This window comes from Muntiacus reevesi, chromosome 4 (genome assembly GCF_963930625.1).
Source record: "Muntiacus reevesi chromosome 4, mMunRee1.1, whole genome shotgun sequence".
NCBI lineage: Eukaryota > Metazoa > Chordata > Mammalia > Artiodactyla > Cervidae > Muntiacus > Muntiacus reevesi.
This window is the reverse complement of record NC_089252.1, coordinates 15,722,577-15,731,962: the sequence shown is the minus strand read 5'-3', so window position 1 is coordinate 15,731,962 and position 9,386 is coordinate 15,722,577. Positions and strand designations below refer to the sequence as shown.

The 9,386-nt window shown below is 37.7% G+C and overlaps 1 non-coding gene across 1 annotated transcript; it reads right to left on the bottom strand.

Moving 5' to 3' along the window:
• Positions 1-4,967: 4,967 nt before the first annotated feature.
• TRNAC-GCA (transfer RNA cysteine (anticodon GCA)) lies at positions 4,968-5,040 on the bottom strand. The gene has a single exon. It is a non-coding gene; the product is annotated as a tRNA-Cys (tRNA).
• Between the last annotated feature and the right edge of the window lie 4,346 nt (positions 5,041-9,386).

The window sequence follows — 9,386 nt, the reverse complement described above, 5'->3', positions numbered from 1 at the left end:
TATTATAATTAAAGGTTTGCCAATTTCATATGTCTTTTCTAGCTTAATTTTGTTATCTTTTCTATTCTTTTTCTGGTCTCTTTCTCTTTTTTTTAATTTAAATTTCTGATCTAATATTTCTTATTTCCTTCTTTCTGTTTTCTTTGGTCATAATTTATTCTCTTTTTTTCCCAGTTCCTTGATATGTAAAGCTAGTTTGGCTATTTGAACTCTTTCTTTTTTCTTAATATAGGTATTTATCACTGAAGAATTTCCCCTTAGAATTACTTTTACTGTTTCCCATAAGTTTTGGTACATTTTGTCTACATTTTTGTTTATCTCAAGATTCTTCTTCTTTTTTGTTTTTTAATTTCCCCTTGATTTCTTCTTTGACCCATTGACTGTTTGGAAATATATTTAATTTTCACATATTAGTAATTTTTTAAAATCCCCCCTTTTATTGATTTCTAGCTATTAAGATTGCCATCTCTTTGATATGGCCACTGTTAACCTTGTCATTCAAATCACAACTAAATATTCTGGTTGGGACAGGGAAGAAGTGGGTCTCCTTTTATCCTACATAGTTGGGGAAACTCTTTCTCACACTTTCATCTTTCCTTGTAGAAGAAATTGCAGGGTTTTGTAAAACAAAGTTTCTCTTGGTACTGAGCTGGACCTTCTTAAGTGGAAATTATGAAGGAAAAGTGAAAATATTCTTCTTATTCTAATCAGTGCATCTAATCTCATTTTTTAAAATCTTTTATTTTCTTTCTCTTTCTTTCTTTCTCCTCATTTATGTGCTAAGTGTCTCTTAGAAATCCTGAAATTCAGCAAAGACACCCTTGTAAAGAGATTATTATCAAAATCAGCGTTCTTTACAGAAAAGATGTCAGAAAGTTCTTATTGCCATGTTAATGTCATTACACTATCACATGTAATGTTTATTCATGGAAAGTAGAAATGAAGGGGTAAGAGAACATATAGCTTACTACTGTGGTACTTTAATACTGGTGGGGCTTCCCTTATAGCTAAGTTGGCAAAGAATCTGCCTGCAATTCAGGAGACCTGGGTTCGATCCTTGGGTCGGGAAGATCATTTGGAAAAGGAAATGGCAACCCACACCAGTATTCTTTCCTGGAGAATCCCATGGGCAGAGGAGCCTGGAAGGCTACAGTCCATGAGGTCTCAAGATTCAGACCCAACTTAGTGACTAAACTACCACGACCACCAATAGTAGTAGGACTTCGTGAGGTATTTTGCTGAAAGATCTCTCCTACATAAGCTCTGTCATTGACATGACTTTATATTATAAACTTCTGTTTGGAACTTGGAGTAAGTTTGCTATCAAATATACCTACCACAGTGATTTAGGGGTAAAGAACTGCCTACCCATGCAGGAGACAAAAGAGAGGCGGGTTTAATTTCTGTGTCCAGAGGATCCCCTGGAGGAGGAAATGGAAACCCACTCTAGTATTCTTGCCTGGAAAATTCCATGGACAAAGGAGTTTGATGGATTACAGTCTAAGGGGCTGCAAAGAGTTGGAGATGGCTGAGCACAGCTCTGGTATATTTGATGTCAAAGTAACACACAAAAATGATAGGCAGAAATTCAAGTCACTCTATCTTTACCAAAATGTTGTTGTTGAAGTTCAGTTCCTCAGTCGTATCTAACTCTTTGCAATCACATGGACTGCAGCATGGCCAGGCTTCCCTATAATTCACCGTCTCCAAGACTTTGCTCAAATTCTTGTCCAGTGAGTCAGTGATGTCATCTAAACAACTCATCCTCTGTCGTCCTCTTTTCTTTCTGTCTTCAATCTTCCCCAACATCAGGGTATTTTCCAATGAGTCATCTCTTCCATTCAGGTGGCCGAAGTATTGGAGCTTCAGCTTGAGCATCAGTATTTTAATGAATATTCAGGACTGATTTCCTTCAGGAATGACTGGTTTGCTCTGCTAGCATTACAAGGGATTTTGAAGAGTTTTCTCTAACACCACAGGTCAAAAGCATCAATACTTTGGTGCTCAGCCTTCTTTATATTCCAACTCTCACATCTGTACATGACTACTGGAAAAACCATAGCTTTGACTAGATGGACTTTTGTTTGCAAAGTAATGTCTCTGCTTTTTGATATGCTGTTTCGGTTTGTCATAGCTTTTCTTCTAAGGAGCAAGGTTCTTTTAATTGCACGGCTGCAGTCACCATCTGCAGTGATTTTGGAGCCCAAGAAAATAAAGACTGTCGCTGTTTCCATTGTTTCCCAATCTATTTGCCATGAAGTCATGGGCTGGATACCATGATCTTTGTTTTCTTGACTGTTGAGTTTTAAGTCAGCTTTCTCACTTTCCTCTTTCACTTCATCAAGAAGCTCTTTAGTTCCTCTTCACTTGGTGCCAATAAGGTGGTGTCATCTGCATATCTGAGGTTATTGATATTTCTCCCAACAATCTTGATTCCAGCTTGTGCTTTATCCAGTCCACCATTTCACATGATGTACTCTGCTTATAAGTTAAATAAACAGAGTGACACTATACAGACTTGATATACTCATTTCCCAATTTTGAATTAGTCCATTGTTCCAAGTCCGGTTCTAATTGTTGCTTCTTGACATGCATACATATTTCTCAGGATGCAGATAAAGTGGTCTGGTATTCTCATCCCTTGAAGAATTTTCCACAGTTGTTGTGATCCACACATTCAAAGGATTTAGCATACTGAATGAAGGAGACGTAGATATTTTGCTGAAATGCTCTTGCTTTTTCTATGATAATGGATGTTGGCAATTTGACCTCTGATTTCTCTGTCGTTTCTAAATCCAATTGAATATTGGGAATTTCTCGATTTTGAAGTAATTTTGAAGCCTAGCTTGGAGAATTTTGAGCATTAATTTGCTAGCACATGAAATGAGTTCAATTGGGTGGTAGTTTGAACACTCTTTGGCATTGACCTTCTTTGGGATTGGAATGAAAACTGGCATTTTCCAGTCCTGTGTCCCCTGCTGAGTTTTCCAATTTTGCTGGAATATTGAATGTACTATGTTCACAGCATCATCTTTCAGGATTTGAAGTAGCTCAGCTAGAATTTCATCACCTTGACTAGTTTTGTTCCTAGTGATGCTTCTCAGGGCCCACTTGACTTTGCATTCCAGGATGTCTGGCTCTGGTTGAGTGATCACACCATCTAGATTATCTGGGTCATGAAGAACCCTTTTTGTATAGTTCTTTTGAGTATTCTTGCCACCTCTTCTTAATATCTTCTGCTTCTGTTAGGCCCATACTGTTCCTATCTTTTATTGTGTCCATCTTGGCATGAAATATTCCCTTGCTATCTCTGATTTTCTTGAAGATATCTCTAGTCTTTCTCATTTTCTGTTTTTCTCTAATTCTTTACATTGTTCACTTAGGAAGGCTTTCTAATCTCTCCTTGCTATTCTTTGGAACTGTGTATTCAGATGAATATGTCTTTCATTTTCTCCTTTGCCTTTAGCTCCTCTTCTTTTCTAAGCTATTTGTAAGGCCTCCTCAGTTAAGCACTTTGCCTTTTGGCATTTCTTTTTCCTGGTGGTGGTTTTATTCATTGCCTCCTTTACAATGTTATGGACCTCCATCCACAATTCTTCAGGCATTCTGCCTATCAGATCTAATCCCTTGAATATATTTGTCACTTCCTCTGTATAATCATAAGTTATATGACTTAAGTCATACCTGAATGGCCTGGTGGTTTTCCCTATTTTCTTCAATATATATCTGAATTTTGCAATAAGGAGTAAGTGATCTGAGCAATAGTCAGTGCTCAGCCTTGTTTTTGCTGACTGTATAGAGTTTCTCCATCTTCAGCTTAAAGAATATAATCAATCTGATTTCAGTATTGACCATCTGGTGATTTCCATGTGTAGAGTTGTTTCTTGTTTTGTTGGAAGAGGATGTTTACTCTGACCAGTGCATTCTCTTGGTAAAATTCTGTTAGCCTTTATTTGCCTGCTTCATTTTGTATCTCAAAGCCAAACTTGCCTGTTACTCCAGGTATCTCTTGACTTCCTACATTTGCATTCCATTTCCCTATGATGAAAAGGACACCTTTTCTGTGTGTGTTAGTTCTAAAAGACCTAAATCAAATCCCTGACAATTATACAGTGGAAGTGACAAATAGATTCAAGGGATTAGATCTGATAGACAGAGTGCCTGAAGAACTATGGACGGAGGTTGTGACAGTGTACAGGAGGCAGTGACAAAGACCATCCCCAAGAAAAAGAAATGCAAAAAGGCAAAATGGTTGTCTGAGGAGGCCATACAAAGAGCTGTGAAAAGAAGAAAAGTGAAAGGCAAAGGAGAAAAGGAAAAATATACCCATTGGAATGCAGAGTCCCAAAGACTAGCAAGGAGAGATAAGAAAGCCTTCCTTAGTGATCAATGCAAAGAAGTAGAGGAAATCAATAGAATGGGAAAAGTAGAGATCTCTTCAAGAAAATTAGAGATAACAAGGGAACATTTCATGCAAAGATGGGCGCAATCAAAGACAGGAATAGTATGGACCTAACAGAAGCAGAAGATATTAAGAAGAGGTGGCAAGAATACACAGAAGAACTATACAAAAAAAATCTACATGACTCAGATAACCTAGATGGTGTGATCACTCACCTACAGCCACACATCCAGGAATGTGAAGTCCAGTAGGCCTTAGGAAGCATCACTACAAACAAAGCTAGTGGAGGTGATTGAATTCCAGTTGAGCTATTTCAAATCCTGAAAGATGATGCTGTGAAAGTGCTGCACTCAATATGCCAGTAAATTTGGAAAACTCAGCAGTGGCCATAGGACTGGAAAAGGTCAGTTTTCATTCTAATTCAAAGAAGTGAAGTGAAGTGAAGTAGCTCAGTCGTGTCCAACTCTTTGCCACCCTATGGGCTGTAGCCTACCAGGTTCCTTCCTTCATGGGATTCTCCAGGCAAGAATTCTGGAGTGGGCTGCCATTTCCTTCTCCAGGGGATCTTCCTGACCCAGGGATTGAACCTGGGTCTCCTGCATTGCAGGCAGACGCTTTAACCTCTGAGCCACCAGGGAAGTCCCCAAAGGAAGGCAATCCCAAAGAATGCTCATCTCACATGCCAGCAAATTAATGCTCAAAATTCTCGAAGCTAGGTTTCAACAGTGTATAAACTGTGAACCTCCAGATGTTCAAGCTGGATTTAGAAGAGGCAGTGGAGCCAGAGATCAAATTGCCAACATCTGTTGGACCATTGAAAAAGCAAGAAAGTTCCAGAAAAAAATAATCTTCTGGTTTACTGACTATGCCAAAGCCTTTGACTGTGTGGATCACAAAAAACTGTGGAAAATTCTTAAAGAGATGGGAATACCAGACCACCTGACCTGCCTCCTGAGAAATCTATATGCAGGTCAAGAAGCAACAGTTAGTACTGGACATGCAACAACAGACTGGCTGCATATCGGGAAAGGAGTATGTCAAGGGTGTATACTGTCACCCTGATTATTTAACTTATATTCAGAGTGCATCATGAGAAATGATGGACTGGAGGAAGCACAAGCTGGAATCAAGGTTTCCAGGAGAAATATCAATAATCTCAGATATGTAGATGACACAATGCTTATTGCAGAAAGAGAAGAAGAACTAAACAGCCTCTTGATGAAAATGAAAGTGGAGAGTGAAAAAATTGGCTTAAAACTCAACATTCAGAAAACTAAGTTCATGGCACCTGTCCCCTCATTTCATGGCAAATAGGTAGGGAAACAATGGAAACAGTGACAGTCTTAATTTTCTTGGACTCCAAAACCACTGCAGTTTGGGACTGCAGTCATGCAACTAAAAGACACTTGCTCCTTGGAAGAAAAGCTATGACTAATCTAGACAGCATGTTAAAAAGCAGAGACATTACTTTGGTAACAAATGTGTGTCTCGTCAAAGCTATGAATTTTCTAGTCATGTATGGATGTGAGAGCTTGGCATTAAAGACAGCTCAGCACCGAAGAACTGATGCTTTTGAACTGTGCTGTTGGAGAACATTCTTGAGACTCCCTTGAACAGAAAGATCAAACCAGTCCATCCTGAAGGAAATCAGTCTTAAATATTCATTGGAAGGACTGATGATAAAGCTGTAACTCTAATATTTTGGCCAACTGGTGCAAAGAAGTGATTCATTTGAAAAGATCCTGATGCTGGGAAAGATTGAAGGTGGGAGGAGAAGGGGACAACAGAAGATGAGATAGTTGGATGGCATCACCAAGTCAATGAACATGCGTTTGAGTAAACTTTAGCAGTTGGTGATGGAAGGGAAGACTTGAGTGCTGTAGTCTATGGGTTCCCAAAATGTCGGACTTGACTGAGCAACTGAACAGAACTGAACTGAACTAGAGGATCTTGTAGGTCTTCATAAAGCTGTTCAACTTCAGCTTCTTGGGCATTAGTGGTTGGGGCACAGACTTGGATTACTATGATGTTGAATGGTTTGACTTGCAAACGAATAGAGATCATTTTGCTGTTTATGAGATTGTATCCAAGTACTGCGTTTCGAACTCTTTTGTTGACTGTAAGGGCTACTCCATTTCTTCTATCGGATTCTTGTCCTCAGTAGTTGATATAATGGTCATGAGAATTAAGTTCATCGATTTCAGCCCATTCTAGTTCACTGATTCCTAAAATGTCGATATGCACTCTTGCCGTCTCTTGTTTGATCACTTCCAATTTACCTTGATATTCCAAGTTCCTATACAATATTGTTCTTTACAGCACTGAACTTTGTTTTCACCTCCAGACATATCCACAACTGGGCATTGCCTCCACTGTGGCTCAGCCTCTTCATTCCTTCTGGAGCTATTTCTCAGCTCTTCCCCATTAGCATAATGGTCATCTATCGACCTGGGGAGTTTATCTTTCAGTGCCGCATAATTTTGTCTTTTCATACAGCTCATGGCGTTCTCAAGGCGAGTACTGAGGTGGTTTGCTATTCCCTTCACCCGTGGACCACATACTGTCAGAACTCTCCACCATGCCCAGTCCTTCTTGAATGGCCCTCCACAGCATGACTGATATGTTCATTGAGTTTGAAATGGCTGTGATCCATGTGATCAGTTTGGTTAATTTTCTATGACTGTGGTTTGCACTCTGTCTGCCCTCTGATGGATACTGGTAAGAGGCTTGTGGAAACTTTCTGATGGTAGGGACTGGCAGTGGGGAAAGCTGATTCTTGTTCTGGTGGGTGAGGCCATGCTCCAGTAAGTGTTTAATCCAATTTTCTACTGACTGTGCTCCCTCCTGTAGTTTGGCCTGAGGCCAAACTATGGTAGGGATAATAGTGGTAACATCAACCTCCTTCAGAAGGACTTATGCTAGTACACGGAGGCTCTCAGGACTGTTGTAGTCAGACCCCGCAGCAGACCACTGTCAACTCACACCTGCACCATAGACTCCAGGACACTCACAGGCAAGCCTGGCTCAGTATCTTGTAGGGTCAGGGCTTCTTTCCTCTGGGTCCTGGTGCACACAAGGCTTTGTTTTGCCCTCCAAGAAAATGTGGGTTTTTATTTTTCTAGAAAAGTGGAATCTAATTTAGATCTTTCACTATATCTAAATCAATAACTGAAAAAAAAGTTACTCTCTAAAGACAAACTTTTAATTTTTATTATGAGAAGATTGTGGAAAGATGCTTTTCCAGCCTTCTCAATAGTTCTCTGACTATCTGTTATTGGAGGCATTCTATATTTGTGGATGCTGTTGGCATGTAATTTATTTATTTATTTATTTATTTACTTATTTTCTAATTTGAAAATTGAAGGATATTTCTTAACCTCATTTTTCTTCTTTAGTTTCTTACTATCTATATTGATAGAGCACCTGTTAGATAGTCCTGGAGATATGAGTAACCCCTGATTGTTTTAAATATAATTTACAAATGACTTTACCTCATATATGTACAAAGTTCACTGTTACCAGAACATCTGTTAGTTCCTTTCAGTTGCATAAGTGTATATATATTTAAAGCTGGTTCACATTTTTATCTTAATTAGTCAAAACTGTTGAGGAACCTTTGAATCTTCCTGTCCACTGAAACTCTTTCAGATGGCTTATTAAATGACACATTAATTATTTTTAAGTTAGTCAACAGATATCTTTCACTGGTCTCTGTTTTAAAAAGAGACATGTAATACTGTGGGAAAAGGAAATTGAATTGTATACACATTCTGTTTGCCATTTTCATCCAATTGTGACTATTTATTTTAAAGAAGCTAGATCAACTTCATATACTTGGATCAAGTACATGAACTTATATGAAATACTCATTTTTTTTAATAACTGGTGGGATTTTATAAAGCTTGTTCTTTCAAGTCAGCAACTAAGTTGTGTCATTGTAGAGTTTTGAATCATATATACAAGCAGCTTAGTGTTAATTTGGACACAGTTGTTTATATATCTATACTATTCCAATAATAATTTTAATTAAAAGTGTGAAAACCAGAAAGACCTAATTAAACAATTTTGTTTTACTGTTCGAAAGTATACTATCTTTTTTTTTCATTGAGAAAATTAATATAATACATTGAGTCAAAGATAGCAAAAATAGTAGCTTATCTATAACAAGAATTTACATTTAGCTTGTTCAGTCTTTATATCCTGTCCTGTCAATTATATTGAATTCAACATGACATAATGTCTTTTCTTCCAGTATTTTCTACTTACAATTACTAACTCATAAATAATACATATAGGTTTATATTTCTAATTGTAAACTGCTTTTGCATTCCTCATGGTGCCTAGCATAGAGCTTACTAAGCTGTATGCTATTACATATTTGTCACATGAAAATTCTCTTAAAAACCTTATTGGTGTTGGAGAACTGTGTGGGATCTCCTAAGAATTCACGCTTCATATTTTTTCTGCTTGTTTTCAAGACACAATGATTGAGATTATACTCACTGTTTACCCCTAAGGAACCAACCATTGCCTCCTCACCATTTAACTTTACTTTGTCCTCTTAATGATAATTCATAATTTTATGAATTCTATGCAACTAGCAGCCTATATGAATATCTGAAAATTTTTATACAGCTGTATTATAATGTCCCAGAGACTTTATCTTGACATTTGATTTTCTTCTAAAACACCCAGTGTTACTTTCATTACAAATCTTATGAGTTTTATAGCTTTCATTACAATGTGAATTCACAGAAATTTGAGGATGAGGAAGCAAAATCATTAGTTATATCTTCAGGGGATAACTATGGTCATACCTAGGAAACTATGATAACCTACAAAAACCTTGTAAAGTTGTCATAAAATGATACCTAGGACACTTTAAATGACTTATGAAAAAGAAATTCTGCCAAGCAGTAATACCTTTGGTAACTTAGGGTATAAAACACACTGTGTTTAGGGAAGAAACACTTAAATGACAGCG